The sequence below is a fragment of the Phyllobates terribilis genome, unplaced genomic scaffold (assembly GCF_046119375.1).
Source record: "Phyllobates terribilis strain yellow unplaced genomic scaffold, ASM4611937v1 Scaffold_29__1_contigs__length_15306474, whole genome shotgun sequence".
NCBI lineage: Eukaryota > Metazoa > Chordata > Amphibia > Anura > Dendrobatidae > Phyllobates > Phyllobates terribilis.
In genome coordinates this window covers 7,347,744-7,371,362 of record NW_027362789.1, presented here as the reverse complement: position 1 = coordinate 7,371,362, position 23,619 = coordinate 7,347,744, and the positions used below count along the sequence as shown (strand labels likewise).

General features: G+C 46.1%; 1 pseudogene; it reads right to left on the bottom strand.

The window, feature by feature from the left end:
* The window catches only part of LOC141178691 (uncharacterized), a 114,451-nt pseudogene that overhangs the window by 53,996 nt on the left and 36,836 nt on the right, over nucleotides 1-23,619 (bottom strand).

Below are 23,619 nucleotides of genomic sequence, written 5' to 3'. Positions count from 1 at the left end.
TTGAATAATTAGCGGACGAAATGTTGCATTTGGAGAGCCCCTGATGTGCCTAAACAGTGGAAACCCCACACAAGTGACCCCATTTTGGAAACTAGACCCCCCTGGGAACTTATCTAGATGGGTGGTGAGCATTTTGAACCCCCAGGTGCTTCACAAACTAATCCGTAAAAATGAAAAAGTATTTCCTTTTCCACTTTTTCATTTTTACGAATCAATTTGTGAAGCACCTGGGGGTTCCAAGTGCTCACTATGCATCTAGATAGGTGCCTTTGAGGGTCTAGTTTCCAAAATGGGGTCAGAAGTGGGGGAGCTCCAATGTTTAGGCGAACAATGAGCCGAAGTCAGAGAGAAGCTGCAGCCCTGGCTTCCTGTTGATGTTCAATACGTCTGAAGGCGGGGACAGTGAAGCCAGGGCTGATTGGGCACAGGGCCCATGTGATGTAACAACCTCACATGAGCCTCGGGAATGCGAATCCTGACACCGCTGGAATGGTGCCGTCATGGGAGGTTTGTTTAAGTGTTTTTATTTTAACAGGACCAAACATGAGGAATGAGAAGGGGTTGCCTTACTAGTGGACAACCCCTGTGTGGGTTCTCTGGTGCATAACAAAAGCTGATTGATGGCTAAAACATTTCCCACATTCTGAACATGAAAAAGGCTTCTCTCCTGTGTGAGTTCCCTGGTGTATAACAAGATTCCCTTTCAGTGTAAATCATTTCCCACATTCTGAACAGGAAAAAGGCTTCTCCCCAGTGTGAGTTCTCTGGTGATTAAGAAAAATTGATTTTCTTATAAAAAATTTCCCACATTCTGAACATGAAAAAGGCTTCTCTCCTGTGTGAGTTCCCTGGTGTATAAAAAGACTGCATTTACGGTTAAAACATTTCCCACATTCTGAACAGGAAAAAGGTTTCTCCCCTGTGTGAATTCTCTGGTGCTTAACCAAATCTGATTTCAGGTTACAACATTTCCCACATTCTGAACATGAAAAAGGCTTCTCTCCTGTGTGCGTTCTCTGGTGTATTTCAAGTTGCGCTTTCCGGTTAAAACTTTTCCCACATTCTGAACATGAAAAGGGCTTCTCTCCTGTGTGAGTTCCCTGGTGTATAAAAAGACTGCATTTACGGTTAAAACATTTCCCACATTCTGAACAGGAAAAAGGTTTCTCCCCTGTGTGAATTCTCTGGTGCTTAACCAAATCTGATTTCAGGTTACAACATTTCTCACATTCTGAACATGAAAAAGGCTTCTCTCCTGTGTGGATTCTCTGGTGTATTTCAAGATGCGCTTTCCGGTTAAAACATTTCCCACATTCTGAACAGGAAAAAGGCTTCTCCCCTGTGTGAATTTTTTGGTGCCTAACCAAATCTGATTTCAGGTTAAAACATTTCCCACATTCTGAACATGAAAAAGGCTTCTCTCCTGTGTGAGTTCTTTGGTGTATAACAAGATTCCCTTTCAGTGTAAAACATTTCCCACATTCTGAACAGGAAAAAGGCTTCTCTCCTGTGTGGGTTCTCTGGTGTCTTTCAAGATGAGCTTTCCGGTTAAAACTTTTCCCACATTCTGAACATGAAAAAGGTTTCTCCCCTGTGTGAATTCTCTGGTGCTTAACCAAATCTGATTTCGGTGTAAAACATTTCCCACATTCTGAACATGAAAAAGGCTTCTCCCCTGTGTGAGTTCTCTGGTGTCTAACAAGATCTGATTTCTGGTTAAAACATTTCCCATACTTGTGACAAGAAAATCTGTTCTCTGCATGAATTTTTTGATGTTTAAGAGAAGACTTTTCGAGGAGAAAACCATTTCCATATTCTGAACGTGAAAATGGCTTCTTTGAATTAGGAGCAGTTCGTTTTTTAATGCTTATTTTGCGACTTTGATTTTCCTTAGTGGTCGGTAATGAATCAGAAGACAGGACCTGTTTCAAAGGATCAGATGACAGATCTTTGCTGTGACGGGATGATGGTATATCTGGAGTAATGGCATTCACTTCAGTTGTCTGTTGTGGGATCACACGATTATCAGATTTAAAAATTGAAGATGACAGCTGTCCCTCTGATCTCCTCGTACAGTCATCTGCTAAGAATAAAACCAATTATTATTTTAGAATAAAATATCTTTGAATTTTATATTTTTTAACATTTCTACTTAAACTTTAAAATGGTAAGTTATGAAAACATACTGAATTATTCACCAAGAAAACCTCATAGGATGACCCAGTAGAGCACGGTGTGCAACTTTTTGTTCAGTCTGCCTCCCAAATATGCAATAAAAAGCCACCAATGTTATGTAGGCGAAAATAATACCACTCAAATCCATCATCTGTTAATGGAAAAAAACAGGGGTTTCCACATCACTAGTGGCTCAAAGGCTCTTGAAAAGCAACATGGCTTCCATAAACTAATCCAGCAATACCCACTCTCCCAAAGTCAAATCTCCCCCTTGCTTCTGAGCCTTGTGTGTGTCCAAACCACATGTACCATCCATGTATTTGGCATTACTATAGTGAGAAGAACCCACTTAATTTACGGTGTGTGTCTCCTGGAGCACAATCTGGGCACTATGTGTTGGGTAATAAAATGGTATATTTGCAATTTTCACTCTCCAACATCCACTGAGTGTTAATTTCTGGAAAGCGCCTGTGGAGTCAAAATAGTAACAACTTCTAAAGATTGATTCAATGAGGGTTATCATTTCCAAAATGTAGTCATTATATGGGGATTTCTACTGCTGATTTTCTGACATCTATATATATAATTGACTTATCCCGTCTGTCTGTCTGTCTGTCTGTCTGTCTATCTGTCTGTCTGTCTGTCTGTCCAGGAAATCCCGCGTCGCTCATTGGTCCGGCAGCGGCCAATCAGAGCCGCGGGATTTCTGAAAAAAGATGGCGGCCGTTAGCGGCTCATCTGCGGGACGGAGCTCAGCGGCGATGCAGCCGGGAGATGACCGGCGCGAGGCGCTCATCTCCCGGCCGCTAGCAGCAGAAGGACCTCGACCGCCGGACCCATCTGCGGGACGGAGATGCAGCCGGAAGATGAGCGGCGCGAGGTGCTCATCTCCCGGCCGGTAGCAGCGGAAGGACCGCCGGCGCCGCCGACCTCCATGCGGAAGGGAGGACCGGGGAGCGGCGCTGCGGGTGGGGATACTTCTGCTGCGAGCGCCCGCTCATGTCCCGGGTTCTCGCAGCGGAAGTACCCGCACAGGCAGCGCCGCTCCTCGGTCCTCACCAAGACGATTCGATGATTGGTTGCGGTCTTCGGACCCGACCAATCACTCATCTTACCGCAAAAGTTAAACACCGCTGTGCTGATTGGTCGCGGACGCTGCCCGTGACCAATCACCGATTTGGGCGCCACATTTAAATATCGGCCGCGACCAATCAGCACAGCGGTGTTTAAATGTGGAGCCAAGATCGGTGATTGGTCGCGGCCAATATTTAAATTTGGCGCCCAAATCGGTGATTGGTCGCGGACGCTGACCGCGAGCAATCAGCACAGTAGTGTTTAACTTTGGCGACAAGATCAGTGATTGGTCGCGGGCCAAGACAGCGACCAATCACCGATTTGTGCGGCAGATTTAAATAGCGGCCGCGACCAATTGGATGTCAGCGCCGCTCCCCGGTCCTCCCTTCACACCCTAGCCGCATGGATGTCAGCGCCGCTCCCCGGTCCCCCCTTTACACCCTAGCCTCATGGATGTCAGCGGCGCTGCCTGTGCGGATACTTCTACTGCGAGAACCAGGGACATGAGCGGGCGCTCGCAGCAGAAGTATCCCGACCCGCAGCGCCGCTCCCCGGTCCTCCCTTGACTCCCTAGCCGCTGATGTCCCCACAGTATCCGCCTGGTGTTACAAAGGTCCGGACATTTGTGTTAAAAATCGCTGATTGGTCGCTGGCGCTGCCCGCGACCAATCACCGATTTGGGTGCCAAATTTAAATATCGTCCGCGACCAATCAGCACAGCGGTGTTTAAATGTGGAGCCAAGATTGGTGATTGGTCGCGGCCGATATTTAAATTTGGCGCCCAAATCGGTGATTGGTCGCAGGCAGCGCCCGTGACCAATCAGCACAGTAGTGTTTAACTTTGGCCGCAAGATCAGTGATTGGTCGCGGGCCAAGACTGCGACCAATCACCGATTTGTGCGGCAGATTTAAATAGCTGCCGTGACCAATTGGATGTCAGCGCCGCTCCGCGGTCCTCCCTTCACATCCTAGCCACATGGATGTCAGCGGAACTGCCTGTGCGGATACTTCCGCTCTGAGAACCCGGGACATGAGCGGGCGCTCGCAGCAGAAGTATCCCGACCCGCAGCGCCGCTCCCCGGTCCTCCCTTCATACCCTAGACGCTGATGTCCCCACAGTATCCGCATGGTGTTACAAAGGTCCGGACATTTGTGTTAAAAATCGCTGATTGGTCGCAGGCGCTGCCCGCGACCAATCACCGATTTGGGCGCCAAATTTAAATATCGGCCGCGACCAATCACCGATCTTGGCTCCACATTTAAACACCGCTGTACTGATTGGTCGCGGACGCTATTTAAATGTGCCGCCAAAATCGGTGATTGGTCGCGCATAGCGTCGGCGACCAATCAGCACAGCGGTGTTTAAATGTGGAGCCAAGATCGGTGATTGGTCGTGGCCGATATTTAAATTTGGCGCCCAAATCGGTGATTGGTCGCTGGCAGCGTCAGCGAACAATCAGCGATTTTTAACACAAATGTCCGGACCTTTGTAACACCATGCGGATACTGTGGGGACATCAGTGTCTAGGGTGTGAAGGGAGGACCGGGGAGCGGTGCTGCGGGAGGGGATACTTCTGCTGCGAGCGCCCGCTCATGTCCCGGGTTCTCGCAGCGGAAGTACCTGCACAGGCAGCGGCGCACCCCGGTCCTCACTAATACGATTCCGCTCCCCGCTCCTCACCAATACGATTCGCTGATTGGTCGCGCTCTCCGCACTCGACCAATCAGTGATCTTGGTGCTAAAGTTAAACACCGATTTGGGCGCCACATTTAAATAGCGGCCAATACCAATCACCGATCTTACCGCCACATTTAAACACTGCTGTGCTAATTGGTCGCGGATGCCAGCCGCGACCAATCAGCGAGCTTGGCGCCAAATTTAAACAACGCTCCGCTAATTGGTTGCGGACGCCAGATGCGTCCAATCAGCGAGATTGGCGCCAAATTTAAACAACGCTCTGCTGATTGGTCGCGGACTCCAGCTGCGACCAATCAGCGATTTTGGCGCCAAATTTAAACACCGCTCTGCTGATTAATCGCGGTCGCAGGCCGAGATCAATCAGCAGCATTGGCGCAAAATTTAAACCTCACTCTGCTGATTGGTCGCAACCACCGGCCGCAACCAATCTGCGTTTTTTGTGCCAAATTTAAACACGCTCTCCATTCCTCACTAACACGGTTTGCTGATTGGCGCCAAATTTAAACCCCGCTCTGCTGATTGGTCGCGGTCGCGACCCATCAGCATTATTGGCGCCAAATTTAAACCCCGCTCTGCTGATTGGTTGAGGCCGCCGGCCGCGACCAATCAGCGATTTTGGCGCCAAATTTAAACCCCGCTCTGCATCGCTCTGCTGATTGGTCGCGGTCGCCGGCCGCGACCAATCAGCAGTATTGTCGCCAAATTTAAACACCTCTTTGCTGATTGGTCGCGGTCGAGACTAATCAACGATTTTGGTGCCAAATTTAAACATGCTCTCCAGTCCTCACTAACACGGTTTGCTGATTGGTCGCGGCCGCCGCCCGCGACCAATCACCGAGATTGGCGCCAAATTTAAACACCGCTCTGCTGATTGGTCGAGGCCGCGACCAATCAGCAGAGCGATGTTTAAATTTGGCCCCAAAATCGCTGATTAGTCGCGGCTGACGGCCGCGACCAATCAGCAGAGCGTTGTTTAAATTTTGCGCCAAATTTAAACCCCGCTCTGCATCGCTTTGCTGATTGGTCGCGGCCGCGACCAATCAGCAGAGCGATTTAAACACCGTTTAAATCGCAATTTAAACGGTGTTTAAATCGCAATTTAAACACCGTTCTGCTGATTGGTCGCGACTAATCAGCGATTTTGTTGCCAAATTTAAACACGCTCTCCACTCCTCACTAACACGGTTCGCTGATTGGTCGTGGCCCCTGCCCGCGACCAATCACTGATATTGCCGCCAAATTTAAACACCGCTTTGCTGATTGGTCGCGGTTGCCGAACGCGACCAATCAGCGATTTTGGCGCCAAATTTAAACAACGCTCTGCTAATTGCGCCCGGTCGGCCGCATACATATTCTAGAATACCCGATGCGTTAGAATCGGGCCACCATCTAGTTTTATTATATTAGGGCTTCTACAAATATTGTGTCCCATCTCCTCTGGGATCTGCACCTGCGATGTCTGCTTCAGTCACCAAATAAGAGATAATCAGGCGCACTCATGGAGATAGCCTTGGTAATAGATTTATTGTGACAGAAGAAAGCCATATGCTGGGTTACGTTTCAGCCCTATCAGGGTCTTTCTGAAACATCGCTAGAATAAGAGATATATACAAAATTAGCTGTGCTGTACAAATATACACGAGGTCCTAAAAACTGACTATACATGAATGATATATACGGAAATCATGGGGAACAAAAACAAAACAAAAACCATATTGTATAATAATACTGACCATATGGAGCGTTGTCCAGGGGAGTTAGTGTGGAGCGCTGTGTGCGTTTGCTGTGGTGCCATTGGTGTCAGTGGGGGAGTGTATATATGCGCTTAGCTCGGTACACACTGCGTCTGAAGCCTCGCTCTGGCTCTCAGTCCTGGGTCACTTCCGGTGCTTTGACACCGGAAGTACCGAGCTAAGCGCGTATATACACGTTCCCACTGACACCAATGGCGCCAGAGCACCACCGCAAGTGCACACAGCGCTCCACACCAACTCCCCTGGACAATGCTCCATATGGTCAGTATTACTCCCGGTGTCCACTTTTCCTTTATACTACTGATTACATCTCAGCTACTTTTATGTCTTTTCCAACAGCCTTCACCGTACCACGGTTGGACAGTACATTTTTGCTAACAAGCATAAAACTTCCTTATACTTCGGACATTACCATACCTAGGTTTGTACCATTTCAATGTCTTCTTTCCCCCTCCCCCTTCCAGAACATATCCGTCTCACCTATTAACTAAACCCTCCCTGGGTACATATATATGTGCACATATGTTTGGCTCTAGTCCTTAGCCCTCAAATTCTTGCTTTTAGTCTTCCTATTGTTCTTACCCCTATATGAATCTATTATTACTTCATTTTTTTGTTTTCTTTTTGGTTGTTTTGTGGTCTTCGTGTCATGTAGTTGCATAGAATATATGTTTGGGCAATATGGTTTTTGTTTTTGTTCCCCATGATTTCTGTACATATTATTCCTGTATAGCCAATTTTTAGGACCACAGGTATATTTGTACAGCACGGCTAATTTTGTATCTCTCTCTTCTTCTAGCGATGTTTGAGAAAGACCCTGATATGCTGGGTTACGTTACCAACCCTATCCCTTTTTTCATCATCAAGTATTATATTTCCCAACACTGTGATGAATGACTGTCACAATAAATCTATTTGCAGGGATATCTCCATGAGTGCGGCTGATTATCTCTTATTTGATTATTTGGAATCTTCCGGTCCGGACGGCACCACCACTTATTTTTGAGAAACGCCTTATTGCAGCTACCAGGTACACATGAATTGGCCTATTTATGCCCTAAGATTTCTCATTTATTTTTATTTTCTACAGCAGTAATGCTATTCATATTTCATATATTTCATGTTTGCATGCTTGGCGTTACAGAGTGCTACTTTATCTGTTAATTATTCATTCTGCAGGCGGCGCTGGTGATGGAGAAGACGTCGGAACCAGAAGCTCTGGGTGGCGCAGGCTCTGTCCAGCCACTAAGATTAGGGTTGCTGGGACCAGTAGTACTATCCAGTCTAGCAGTATGGGTGTGTGCTGTCCAGCTGGAGTAATCTGCACCCTACTAAAGCTGGAAGCATATTGCTGGAAGCTGCCATATACAGCCTTGTTCTCCTCTGGTTCAGTCCTCTGTGCTCAGCTCCCGGCTTGTGTATTTGTTTCTGTTGTGATCCCGGCCCGTTTACTGACTACTCTTGTGTCTTCTGATTTTGTATTTTCTCTATCCTCTTGGTTCTGACCCGGATACCTGACTATTCTTCTTCTCATCTCACTCCACAGAACACCAGGTAACACCGTGGCCCAAGCCTAGGGGTCTCTGTGTAAGTCCAGATCCATGTAGAAGGGATAAATGGTGATGAGCAAAACTGTGACTAAAGACAATAACACATCTACAGAAATAATGAAAGTCAACGGTCTTCATCAGTAAAAAAATGAGTAACTAGTGGTGAAACCTCTCTGGAGTAATTAGAATATGCGGCTCGGTGGCTCTTGGCCATCTAAATTGTCGTAAGGGCCAATATTTTCTATCACATGGAGTTTCAAGAAAAAATAAATTTTTAAAGAGAACTATTTATAATACTGCAGAGCTGAGGTGTCTTAAATTTATATCCCAGGCTTCTGGGAGAGTCAATGGAGACCTTTTTTTTTTTTTTTTTTAAAAACACTACCAGCCAGTTACAGGCCGATCCCACCACAATGAAACCATCATACAGAATGAACCTATAAAAAAAAACAACTTGTTTTTTTATTCTATGCTACATCCCCAACAACAATGTATGTATGAGGGGAGAACTACAAACTAAATCGGAGATTCACACTCCTTCAACCTTTTAATGCGATTACCCCCTCTACGGTTTAACGGTACATGGTCTATGATTGGATATCTCAATTGTGCGACTGTATGGGACATGGCACTGAAATGGGCTGGTATGGGCAACAAAGGGGGCGCAGTGGTCGTTATGGACCGAGCCTATTATATTTCGGAGATCAAATCCCAGTTGACGGACAATGAGACCTACTCTGCAATTCCTTTCAATCCCACATCACAGATAGCAGATCTAATTACTAGACTGTTTTCCTACCATGCAAAGAAAGGCACTATTGCCCCTAAACTCTGAATTTTTGGTCAACAATCATCCAACTACACCAGTTTTTTTATACGTTGCCTAAGATACATAAGAATTTACTCACACCACCTGGTAGGCCTATCGTTGCCTCTACTGACTATTTTATCACCACTTGTCATTACGCTCAAGAAAATTCTGACACCACACATCCCAAAAATTCCTTCGTATATTAAAGATACAAGTAATTTTCTTACATCTCTAGGGAATTGGACCACATCCCCAGAAATATTTTTCTAGTAACCATGGATGTAAATGGTTTGTATAAGAGTATTGACCATCACGACGGCATCACAGCCACTTCCAATTTTCTTAATACTCGTACTCAACTAACATTGGCAGAAATTCGCTTCTAAGTTGACATTCTTATGCTGATCCTGGCAAAAAATGATTTCCTCTTTGAGGATCAATTTTATTTTCAAAAGAGGGGGACAGCAATGGGCTCAAACGCAGCGCCCCCTTATGCTAACATCTTCATGGCAGACTTTGAGGATGTCTATGTCTACACACATGATTTTTTTCAGAAATATTGGAAACGTTTTATCTACGATATTTTCTTCATTTGGACAGACACTGACAGTGAGCTTTTCACTTTTTTAGGATACCTCAACACTTGTGTCCCCAATCTAACATTCACAATACTTCATAATCCATGTTCAATCCATTTCCTAAATACCCTGATCACCCTGACCGAGACTGGCTCACTCGAGAGTGACCTCTATGTCAAGCCCACTGACAAAAACAGCTTGCTGTTGTATTCCAGTTGTCACCCACGTCATATAAAAAGAGCTCTCCCCAAATCACAACACTGTAGGGTCGAACGTATCGTTTCAAATAGCGAGATTAGGAGTATCAGACATAGGGAAATGGACCAGAAGTTTCTTCAGCGTGGTTATCCTGATCATATTCTGAAATCTAATACCCCACGTTCCCCATCTCACGAACAGACTAAAAGAATAGCATTCGTAAACACCCATCACCCCTTTGGAGGGGCGATCTACCAATGTATTCAACGACACTGGTCACTATTAATGCAATCGTATCCCTCTATACCGGAATTTGCCAACAAACCCTTACTGTGCAACAAACGCCCACATAATATTCGTGACCATCTTGTTAGAGCCGATGTGGGCTCTACTAAAAGAGGACTGGTACAACACACTTTGATGACACCACGTCGGGGTACCTTCCCATGTCAAGGATGTCTTCAGTGCTCTAATGTAATGAAGGGCGACTCATTTACACATCCCCTATCAGGGAAGAGATACCCCATTCGGGAATATTTCACTTGCGATTCTACATATGTAGTGTACCTGATTAAGTGTCCTTGCGGTCTCTGATATGTTGGTGAGACTACCCAACATATCAGAGACCGCATTTCACAACATAAATTGACCATTAAGTGTGGAAGTACCATGTTGCCCATACAAGCCCATTTCAGTGCCATGTCCCATACAGTCGCAGAATTGAGGTATGAGGTCACAGACCATGTACCGTTAAACAGTAGAGGGGGTAATCGCATTAAAAGGTTGAAGGAATGTGAATCCTTCTGGATACACACGCTTCAGACCCTACATCCCAAAGGTCTTATTAACAGGGAGTATGAAATACAGTTTTAGAGCAATTCTCCCTTGGTGTTTTGTTTTCTATATGTATTCCATATGATCATATGATATTCCATGTCTATTAAGCTATTTATTGGTACATTGTCCAGATTACTTGTTGATTCTCATGTTCTGAAGTGCCACTTATTATTTCTCCTTTTTATTTTAGGTCACCCATTAGCACCATCCTCTTTTACCGTGCTCTAGGAACGTAGTTCACCTATGGAACATCACTACCCTATCACAATTGGATTATGATATAGTTATTTATCTCCATTTGAAATATCTACCATCTGGGGGAATATAGTACGCTCTCCTATAATCCTTGTTGGACCTAATGGTGACTGAACACACATTCTCCATCTCATAGCTTGATACTAATACAACACTTCCTTTCTGGAGAGCTGTGAACCACAATGCGTTCCACCGAATCGGAAGCTCCGTACCATGTGACAGGAAGTTCCCGCACATGTGACCCGCAGGTCCTTCACACAGTAATCGGCTACACTCTCATGCTGGGGAGCGCGCCCACACTAAAATCACCAATGAGGTAGAGCACAGCGCGGTATTTAAGGAGGGGACTCCTCCAACCCCCTTATACCACTTACCAGAACGGTCTTTCCACTATCACCCTGCACAGGTATGAGATCTCCATTATACATGGGGTTTATTGTTCCAGTTTTGCCATTGGCGATTATAGAATTTTATTATATTATGATGATGTTGCTTTGAGTCTCTCACTGTACTTATTTATACATGCTTGCTAAATTAGGACGCAACAGAGCTCCCTTCACGAACACTGATTTCAACCCTGCTTTATTCAGGATTTCTTGTGGCCATAATAGGCAATATTAACTCAATATATAACTAATAGTTTCTGTCTATATCACGCGGCCCTGTTGGACCTTATCTAGGATCTATTGTCCACCTGGCTTATCCTTCTGATACCACTCCTCTACCTCTATATTTATCTTTTTGGTGGGGTTCTAGGAATTGTCACTATAATATTCTGTAGCCTATAATAGGCAGAACCTGCCATATCTGTTATACCTGTATTAATTTTGGTGTGTTTTGTTTAGTGATGGATTTGCCTTGAAAAAGACCGGTAAAAAGGTGGAAACGTTGACCCATGCTCTGGGCTTATGCTCTGTTTACAAGAGGGGTATATTTCTTATTCAATAAAGCATTTGAAAATTTCATTTATTGGAGTCCCGAAGTTCATTTTCCACTTCTAAATGGAGTTGCACTCATTTATGGTGGACCATTGGAGCTACTATGAGTCCTGACCAGGAGAGTAGAGAAAGTATTAGCGCCCCCATTTCAGGAGAGATTGTGCAGTAATCTGAATTCCTTAGGATTGAAAACATAATGGAATTTATGACGTGGAGTGAATCCATGAAACCAGGGCTCGAGCCAACACATCTCCTGCAGGCGTGAATAAATGTATATTACAGCCATCAGCCACGCACAGCTTAGAGATATATCATGGCACAGGTGTAATTTTTTTTATGTAGTTTATCGCAATCTTGTTTGAAGTTAGTTCATTTTAAAAGAAATTGAAAAGTCAGGATAAAGGGAGACTCTGTTGTTATTGTAGAGAAATTCACACTTGGCCCTTACTGCACATTTAATGTCGATCATAAAAGTGAAGTTTGGCCAGAAAGACTGGACCTGGTCTTGTAGGGACTAGCGTTGAGCGAGCATGCTCGACACTGCTCGGTACTCGCCCGAGCATCTCACTACTCGGGATGTTCGGCGAGCACCGAGTATTTCCGGGTTACTCGGGCGGGAGCTCGGGTCTCCGCCCTGCACGTTTGGAACTCTTCACAGAGCCAATGAACATGCAGGGATTGCCAGCCAGTCACTGTAATGCCGCCGCCATGTTCTTTGTGGGCATTACAGTGATTGGCTGGCCACACAGCATCACCTCGAGTATTTAAAACTGGGCGCCGCCATCTTGGACACAGTCGCTCCGGATCAGACAGTGTAGGGAGAGTGCTGCTGAGCTAGGGAGAGATTTATACTGCGAAATAGTTAATGTAGTGTCTCTAAAGCCTGCCAAATCAAACAAACGGTCCTTCTCAGGACTAATATCCATCCCAGATATCAGGCAGGCAGGCTGTATAGGAGACGCAGTGGTTATACCAGCAAACGCTGCATTACAGTCCTGTGTGCTCCTGTGGTCAAATTGCGAGACTTATCCCCCGGTCTCAGGGGCCAGGAAAAATCCTTTTTTCTTTTTTCATCTAAATCCTGTATTTTTTTTTCCCTCAGTCAGACTGTACAAATACCCGTCTTATTAACCTTTTGGTATTCCCCCCCCCCAAAAAAAAAAAATTGAGTGTGTCTGTGAGTATTCAGACACCAATATACAGTTATATGAAAAAGTTTGGGCACCCCTATTAATCTTAATGCTTTATAAAAATTGGTGTTTTTGCAACAGCCATTTCAGTTTAATATATGTAATAACTGTTGGACACAGTAATGTTTCTGCCTTGAAATGAGGTTTATTGTACTAACAGAAAATGTGCAATCTGCATTCAAACAAACTTTGACAGGTGCATAAGTATGTGCACCCTTATCATTTTCTTGTTTTAAATACTACTACCTACTTTTTACTGACGTATTAAAGCACTATTTTTGGTTTTGTAACCTCATTGAGCTTTGAACTTCATAGCCAGGTGTATGCAATCATGAGAAAAGCTACTTAAAGTGGCCACTTGCAAGTTGTTCTCCTGTTTGAATCTCCTCTGAAGAGTGGCATCATGGGCTCCTCAAAACAACTGTCAAATGATCTGAAAACAAAGATTATTCAACATAGTTGTTCAGGGGAAGGATACAAAAAGCTGTCTCAGAGATTTAACCTGTCAGTTTCCACTGTGAGGAACATAGTAAGGAAATGGAAGAACACAGGGACAGTTCTTGTTAAGGCCAGAAGTGGCAGGCCAAGAAAAACATCAGAAAGGCAGAGAAGAAGAATGGTGAGATCAGTCAAGGACAATCCTCAGACCACTTCCAGAGAGCTGCAGCATCAACTTGCTGCAGATGGTGTCACTGTGCATCGGTCAACTATACAACGCACTTTGCACAAGGAGAAGCTGTATGGGAGAGTGATGCGAAAGAAGCCGATGCTGCAAGCACGCCACAAACAGAGTCGGCTGAGGTATGCAAAAGCACATTTGGAGAAGCCAATTTCTTTTTGGAAGAAGGTCCTGTGGACTGATGAAACCAAGATTGTGTTGTTTGGTCATACAAAAAGGCGTTATGCATGGCGGCAAAAAAACACAGCATTCCAAGAAAAACACTTGCTACCCACAGTAAAATTTGGTGGAGGTTCCATCATACTTTGGGGCTGTGTGGCCAATGCCGGCACCGGGAATCTTGTTAAAGTTGAGGGACGCATGGATTCCACTCAGTATCAGCAGATTCTTGACAATAATGTTCAAGAATCAGTGACAAAGTTGAAGTTACGCAGGGGATGGATCTTTCAGCAAGACAATGATCCAAAATACCGCTCCAAATCTACTCAGGCATTCATGCAGAGGAACAATTACAATGTTCTGGAATGGCCATCCCAGTCCCCAGACCTGAATATCATTGAACATCTGTGGGATCATTTGAAGAGGGCTGTCCATGCTCGGCGACCATCAAACTTAACTGAACTGGAATTGTTTTGTAAAGAGGAATGGTCAAAAGTACCTTAATCCAGGATCCAGGAACTCATAAAAAGCTACAGGAAGCGACTAGAGGCTGTTATTTTTGCAAAAGGAGGATCTACTAAATATTAATGTCACTTTTCTGGTGAGGTGCCCATACTTATGCACCTGTCAAATTTTGTTTGAATGCAGATTGCACATTTTCTGTTAGTACAATAAACCTCATTTCAAGGCAGAAACATTACTGTGTCCAACAGTTATTACATATATCAAACTGAAATAGCTGTTACAAAAACACCAATTTTTATAAAACATTAAGCTTAAGATTAATAGGGGTGCCCAAACTTTTTCATAGAACTGTATCTGTTTAAAAGAGTCTGGTGTAGGACAGATAACTAGAACTGTGGTTTCGCAGTTCCACGGTTCAAATTTCTGTATTATCCACCTTTTTGCCTTTTTTACATAAAAAATAAAAAAATTGAGTGTCTCGCTCTGTGTTCAGACACAAATATATCTGTTTAAAAGATTCTAGTGTAGGCAAGAGAAATAGGACTGTGGTTTTCCTTTTCCACGGTTCTAATCTCCTTTTTGTTACCCTTTTTCCATTGATAGTGCGAGTGTAAGCTATTTTACTTTCTTTACAATGGGCAAGGCGCGTGGAAAGGGACGTGGAACTGGACGTTCTGGTGATGGTGCGTGTAGAGGACGGGGCTGTGGCCAAGGTGAAAATGTGCCACAACCAACAGCCACATCTTCTCGCTCCCACTTCTTGACCGAATTACTAGGGAAGCAGACTACAACACCAGTGTTGCGAACTGATCAGTGTGAACAGGTTATTAATTGGATAGCAGATAATACTTCCAGCTACCTGGGTACCACCACCTCCGGTCTGTCTTCCACACGGTCAAGTTTTAGTAGTCTCGACCACATACTCCTCCTCACCCTGATGCTCCTTCCTCCCACCATGCAGAGTGTCGTCAGACAGCAACTGATCCCACACTTGGACACTCTGAAGAGCTGTTCACTGGTCCATTTCCATATTTGTGCCCCTTGCCTGCTCCGCTTGAAGAAGTGGTGGAAGAGGAGATCCCATGTAGCAATGCCCAAATATTTAAACAGGCACGGCCAGAGAAAGTCGACGCTGGCAATTTGTCACAAGAGGTGGACGATGACGAGACATAATTGCCATGAAGTGAGGAGGAGGGTCGTGGTGCGCAAGTGGAAGAGGAGGAGGTGGTGGATGATCTAGTAACTGACCCAACGTGGCAGGAGGACACGCAGAGCGAGGCCAGCAGCACACGGGGGGGGGGGGGGCAGAGTACCCCAACAGGCAGGAAGAAGAAGTGTGGTGGCCGCACAAAGAGGGCGAACAACAGTTCTCCGTAACACCAACACGAGGGACGTTGCCAGTACAAGCGGTAGGTCTTCCAGAGTCTGGAATTTTTTTAAAGACTCTGCTGATAACCCCAAAAAGGCCATTTGTACCACCTGCCATGCCAGCATCAGCAGGGGTGACAAAACTATCAGCTTGACCACCACCAGCATGATCAGGCACATGGCAGCAAAGCACCCGACTTTGTGGGGCGAACCCTAGGGTCCACAACCAGCGTTAGCAGGTGTCACCACTGCTTCTTCCGTTGTTGTGCGCGTAATAGAACCCCCTGTTGTGCGTGCAAGGCAATCCCCTGTCCATACTGCATGTAAAGATGCCCCCTCCTCTCAGTCTTCACTTGTTATGGCAGTTTCTCAAGAAACAGCATCAACGTCCACGTCCCACCGCAGCGTTCAATTGTCCATATCCCAGAGCTTTGAACGAAAGTGCAAATTCGCAGCCAACGCCCCACAGGCCACAGTCCTAAATACGCACATTTCACGACTGCTTGCGTTGGAAATGCTGCCTTTTAGGCTGGTGGAGATGGAATCCTTCCACAACCTTATGGCGGTGGCTGTCCCTCGGTACTCGGTCCCTAGCCGACACTATTTTGCCCGGTGTGCCATCCCCGCACTACACAAGGACGTGTCCCAAAACATCTGCCGTGCCCTCAACAACGCAGTTACTGGGAGAGTCCACCTGACAACGGACACGTGGACAAGTGCTTGTGGCCAGGGACGGTACATCTCCCTGACGGTACACTGGGTAAACATAGTGGAAGCTGGGACCCAGTCGGACCTTGGGACGGAACCCATCCTCCCCACACCAAGGATTGCGGGCCCTATGTCAGTCAGAGTTGCCCCCCACAGTGTACAGCTCCTGCGTATCATCCTCCTCCTCATGTTCAGCCTCCATCTCAGATATCACCACATCAGTTACAAGCTGGAAGCACTGCAGTACTGCCTCAGCCAAGCGGCAACAGGCTGTGCTGAAACTCATAAGCTTAGGTGATAAACCTCACACTGCTTGCGAGTTGTGGACAGCTGTGAAAGAGCAGGCAGATCTGTGGCTGAGACCGCTGAACCTACATCCAGGCATGGTCGTGTGTGACAATGGCCGTAACCTAGTGGCGGCTCTGAGGCGAGGTGAGATCACACACGTACCATGCCTGGCTCATGTGCTTAACCTCGTGGTTCAGCGGTTTCTTAAAACGTACCCCGAGTTGCCAGATCTGCTCGTCAAAGTACGCCGCCTGTCAGCTCATTTTTGGAAGTCGGCTACAGCTTCGTCCGCCCTTGCTGTGTTGCAGCAGCGTTTGCAGCTTCCGGCACACCGATTGGTGTGTGATGTCCCCACACGTTGGAACTCTACCCTCCACATGTTGCAAAGGATTTGTGAGCAGAAGAGAGCAGTTGTGGAGTACCAGCTGCAACAAGGCCGTCGATATTCAGGTCAGACTCCACACATAAGACCTCAGGAGTGGACCTGGATGTCTGACATATGTACCATCCTGACAAGCTTTGAGGAGGTCACCAAGATGGTGAGTGGCGATGACGCCATCATTAGCGTCAGCATCCCACTTGTCTGTCTTTTGCAACGCTCTCTGAAGAGAATTAAAGAGGAGGCATTGCAGCCAGAGTATGATGAGATGGATCAAGAAGCCGTAGCGGGCGATTACACACAGCCCAGCCTCATCTCATCCCAACGTGCATTGGGGAACAATGAGGGATAGGAGGAGGAGGAACAGGAGCTGGTATCATGCGCTGTAGACGGTAGTACCTGTACAACTGTCATACAGTCGGTTCAGCGTGGGTGGCCCGAGGACAGGGGGGAGGAGGAAGAGGAGAGCATGGTCAGTCGTCATCTTGGTGAGGACACGGAAGTCTTGCCCGTTACCAGTCTGGCACGCATGGCTGACTTTATGTTACGCTGCCTTAACCGTGACCCTCGTGTTGTGAAAATGTTGGGTAACAGCGATTACTGGTTGGTGACACTTTTAGACCCCCGCTACAAGGAGAACTTTCACTCTCTTATTCCTGAGGTGGAGAGGTCTACAAAAATGTGGAAGTACCAGAAGGCCCTTGCTGCAGAACTGTTAAAAAAATTCCTATCTGAACACGCTAGCGGCAGAGGTCACAGTTCGTTGACCAACCAAGGCGTACAGGCGAGAGAGACGCAACTCCAATGCAGCAGAGGTAGGGGAACACTGTCAACGTTCTGGGACAGTTTTCTGAGACCCACCCAGCTTACAGGCCCTGAGGCGCGGGGCACTCTCGCAAAGAGTGGAAAGTTTCAAAAGATGGTGAGGGAGTACCTTGCCGACCGTACCAGCGTCCCCCATGATTCCTCTGTGCCTTTTAATTATTGGGTATCCAAGCTGGACACTTGGAATGAACTCGCTCTGTACACCTTGGAGGTCCAGGCCTGCCCTGCCGCTAGCGTGTTATCGGAGTGTGTTTTTAGTGCCACTGGGGGAATTATAACTGATAAGCGCACTCGCCTATCAACTGACAATGCTGACAAGCTGACCCTTATCAAAATGAACAAGGGCTGGATTGGGTCAGACTTCTCATCACCATCAAATGACAGCAGAGTATCAAAGTCAAATCCACTGTGTTATTTCGGGAGGTGTATTCCCATGCACCGCTTCACACCCACACATGGGTATACGCTTCCTCATTTCGGCTGTTTTTTGCTCTTCTCCTTATCCTCAGCCTCCACCACCACTGTACCACCATGGTGACCGTGGTCCGTGTTGCCAGCATTGCAAGTTCCTCCGTCCTAATTTTTGGCAGCTTTTGCTTGGAAGGTATAGGCAAAGACTATAGGAGACCCACTCCCCAATAATGGGAATAATGTTTTTAATATGCTGTACTGCATGGCTCTTCCAAGGGGCATTAAAACAGTCTTGTTAAGCTACTGTGACCTCCACCACTCTTCCAAGGGGCATTGATATTGTCTTTTTATTCCACTGCGACCTTCACCATTCTTTCAAGGGGCATTAAAACCGTCTTGCTAAGCTACTGTGACCTCCACGACTCTTCCAACGGGCATTGCATTTCCTACTAATTTTAGTCAGCTTTTGTTTTTCAATGCATAGGCGAACAGTAAGGGAGACCCCCTCCCCAATAATGGGTAGAAGGTTTTTAGTATGCTGTAATCCACGTCTGTTTCAAGGGGCATTGCAGTTCCTCATAATTTTTGGAAAGCCTTCCATTCACTGCTTAGGCCAACAGTGTACAGGAGACCCAGTTGCTATAAATGGAAAAAACGGTTTAGTTAAGGCCCTCTGACCTCCATGTCACTTCCAAGGGGCATTGGAGTGCCTCGAAATTTTTGGTAGGCATTGCACTCACTGTATGCCCTATAACTGTGTAGCCGAACCGCTCCTTTTGGTACAGAAACATATCCTACAAGACATGTGTGGTTGACTGGCCTGAGATTGATGTGAATGGTCCCTGTTCCTCCTGCTCTTTTTCCTTTGCCACCACCTCATCCATCATTCATCACCTGAAGCTTTGTTTTAACGGGAGTCATAGAACTGGGATAGTAGCAGGAAAACATCCAGCAATCCTCGGAGGATGTAGGATATGCGCCAAAACGCTGACCACCTCAGGCCTAGCCGCTACTACATACATGCGCTTGCATTCCAAGTAACAGAAAGCTATGGAGATGGATGGCCTCATGATCATGAATAATTTACTCGTTGTGTAGGAGGCCGACCACTGCTGCTGTCTACCTTCTGAACTTTGTGTTGAAGCCTGATTGACCCAGGACCCGCAATCCTCTATGTCTGGAGGACGTGTTGCATCCCAGTGTCCAACTGTGTCCCGGCTTCCACAATATTAACCCAGTGTGAAGGCGTCAGTCAGATGGACCATCCCTGGCCACATTCACTTCTCCACGTGTTTGTGGTTAGGCTGTCCTTCAAATAAGGGCAGCTGGGGACCGAGTATGGACACCCGGCCGCCCCCTTGCGGCTGGAGACCGAGCGTGGACACCGGGCCGCTGGGGACCGAGTATGGACACCAGGTCGCCCCCTGGCGGCTGGGGACTGAGCGTGGACACCCGGCCGCCGACCCAGCCATGACATGGTGGCCGGCGTCTGCCTCCACATGCCTAAAAGGATCAATTTCAAGTGCAAGCAAGCTAGCAGTATGGTATTGCAGCCTGGGGGTGGGTGGGAGGCAGGTTGCACACTTACGCTTGCATTCCAAGAAAACAAAGCAGATGCTAACTTCTATCATCATCATCATGCTCCTCACCTTGGCACTCTCAACTCCCCTGATGGAGAAGCCAGGGCCCACCGGAGAAGTCTGGTTCTCTGGTGGGCTCGTCCAATGCTGCCCTAAAGCAGGCCAGGCTAAGAAAAGTGTGGGGGAAGTTCCCAGGAGAAATAGGGGCAGCTGGGGACCGTGTGTGGGCACCCGGCCGCGGGACGGCTGGGGACCGAGTATGGACACCCGGCCGCCCCCTGGCGGCTGGGGACCGAGCGTGGACACCGGCCACCGGGCGGCTGGGGACTGAGTATGGATACCAGGCCGCCGACGCAGCCATGACATGGTGGCCGGCGTCTGCCTCCACATGCCTAAAAGGCCCAATTTCAAGTGCAAGCAAGCTAGCAGTATGGTATTGCAGCTTGGGGGTGGGTGGGTGGCAGGCTGCATACTTGCGCTTGCATTGCAAGGAATGGGGAGGTACAATTGAACACTGCCCTGGGACAAGGACTTGCACAGGGATAGTTGCAAGTCTGCATCTTCTGATGCGGCAAGGATCACTTCTGATGGGCACACTTTTAGGCAGTGACCTGGGGGTCAGAAATGCTTCCTGGTGCGATGCCCATGCTGTCCCCATGTCTTTTGAGCACTGTCACTATCGTTTTGGGCACTTTTTAGGCTTTCTACAGACTCCCGGGGGTGAAGCCGCAAAAATGCTCGGGTCTCCCATAGACTAACATTGGGCTCGCTGATCGAGTCGAGCACCCGAGTATCACGGTGAGCTCGGCCCGAGCTTCGAGCACCCGAGCATTTTTGTGCTTGCTCAACACTAGTAGGGACCATATGAGCACATTCAGCAGCACAGAAGGGAGAGAAGGAAGATTCATCCAATAAGATATCAGGGATCTAGGAAGCCAACTGCATCATTACCCTCCGTTTCTCTTACAGGCCCATCATAATATTTTTCTTCAAGTGATTTTCTAACTTGTCAGCACATTCTATGTACAGTGTCATTTGGCTTTATAGTTTACAGCTCTGGACAGGTAACGGTCAGTAGGAGAATGTTGTGATCTAGAAGCAAAATGGTGGTCACACGATTGTGATACGGCTGGACTACACCACCGATAAAACAGCCATAGTTGGTGATTGAGAACAATCTGTGACTTCTCTACATTTAGTGTTCAGTACTCACCTGGGTAGTCATATGTAGGAATCTCCTCTTTACACCGCTCATCACCCCTCACATACGTCTCTGTAGTATTAATATGGGTCAGATCTTCACCCTGAAACAAATATTGTAAAAGTTACAGACAGATGGAGAAGTCAAATCTATGATCAGCTCTAATCCTGCCATCTCCACTGTTCTTATTACACAAGTATATAACATATAATACTGGTGGATAAAACAAGACTGAGCACAAGACCTTCACAGCCGTCTACACATCATAGGGGAGATCTCATGACACCTTCTATCCATCTACCTGATGATCCTGAGGAACATTGGGACCTTCTTGTTTACAGTCCTGTGGAAGAAGACGGGGACATCTCTCTGGTGTTGTCCTCTTACTGGATAGATCTGGAGAAAACACATACAGGGACTGAATTCATTCTTTACATACAGATAATTATAGGCCGTGTGTATTTAGTCCTGTCTATTACCTGGTGATGTGAGGGGCTGGGGAACCTCCATCATGACGTCTTTGTACAGATCTTTGTGTTCTTTTAAATACTCCCACTCCTCCATGGAGAAATAGACAGCGAGATCCTGACACCTTATAGGAACCTGACACATACAATGATACAGTCATCCCCCTGATCCCTTCATAGCATAATTGTATAATGTCCCAGCATTCCCAGAAGTGTCACCTCTCCAGTCAGCAGCTCAATCATCTTGTAGGTGAGTTCTAGAATCTTCTGGTCACTGATGTCCTCATGTATTAGGGGGTGAGACGGAGGCCTTGTGATTGGGCTCAGGGGTCTTCCCCATCCCTCAGACACAGGGTCCTGACAGCACTCACTAGAGGTCTTCTTCACTACTGTATAATCCTGGTTATGGAGAGACACAATAATAAATCTCACTACAGACATTTCCAGAGTCCTCACCTCTCCAGTTCTGTCCATCTGTTATTCCCATAGATAAGAATGATGTAATGTGACATCATCCGAATCTCTCACCTCTCCACTAACACGGAAGAGGATCTCTAGGGTGAGGTGTAATATTTTCTCTGCCATCTTGTCTCTGTCCATATCTATCTTTGATCGGTAAATGAGGAAAATTCTCTTCTATAGAAGATCTTCACTGAGAGGTTCCGATATTGTAGAGACCTGAATGGGAAGAAGATGAGCAGATGTAACATCATAAAAATCCTGTGTAATAATACAAGTACTGGAGACAATAAGTGGAAACATATGAGGAGATTTATTATTTTACAGTAGTTTTCTTCTTTACATCTACTAATAAAACCTATATATTTTAGGCCACAGACAACAAGCAGTTTCTTTGGAGTCTGCAGCTGAATACGTTTCTCATAGACTCATCTTCCATAACTCTAATTCTCGTCTCATTTACCGACACTGGAATCGGCATTAGCAATACTTCAGGAGATATTCATTACACGTGACATGAGAAATAACTACTTCATGATGAGGACGACATCTTCATCTTCTACTAAGGCTCTAGAAACATATTTGGCCACAGTCTTTCACTGACTATATCATCACCGGCCGTCTATATAAATGTTTCCCGTCTTCCCCAGACTCTTATCTTCTATCTAATTAGATCTCATGTCTGATTCACACACAGTAGTTTGAGGCTTTTCTAAAAGCTTTTTTGTTTGTACAAACACAGTGCACAGAAATTATTAGATACCAAAATCTCCATGTACAGAGTTTTATGGGGTTTGTTTCTGGCCTTAGGCTTTCCCATATTACAAGAAAAACACCAGAAAAAAAGCAGATATTAAAATGTTTCAAAAGAAAATTGGCACCAACAATTTTTGTAAATAGAAAAAAAACATGCAAAAAGCATAAGTTGGATTTCAGGTTACGGCGCTAGTCAAGTAGGATGCAAGTGAAAAGCTCCTGCACCCGACTTAAATAAAACCAGAGATAAGCACCAATAAATGGCCTAGACTCTTGACAAACCTGCCCTACTCTTGCATGAACCAGTATCTGCTTTGCCGAACGGATGGCGGGACAATATGGCGCTGACCACAGAATGCGTCTCAGCAACGCAAACAGCTTTACCTCCGTCTAACAGTGAATATACTGAGGATGCATCATTAACAGAGGTACCCTCCGATTTGCTGGATTATAAATAACTGGCTGTTGAAAGCAGAATTGCTCCTGATATTCAAAAGATTCTGGAGCAACCATCCAAACCTCCCTCAACCACTTACAGTGAGAACTACGTGGCCACAAAGATAGAATCGCAGAGCTTGAACAACGGGTCCTGCATTTGAAAGATGCAAATAGTTAAATGAAAACTTACATAGGGATTTTATTAATACTTTTATTAAATCACTAGAGTAATATAAAATATAAAACTAATAAAAAAATTATAAACGGGTTTATTTTTAATTGTAAAAGAGAAGCAATAATAAAAATGGTAATAATACATTTGTGAGGCCTAGTCCCAGTTAGTTAGTAAGTTAGTGTAGTGTTAGTGTAGGGGGTAC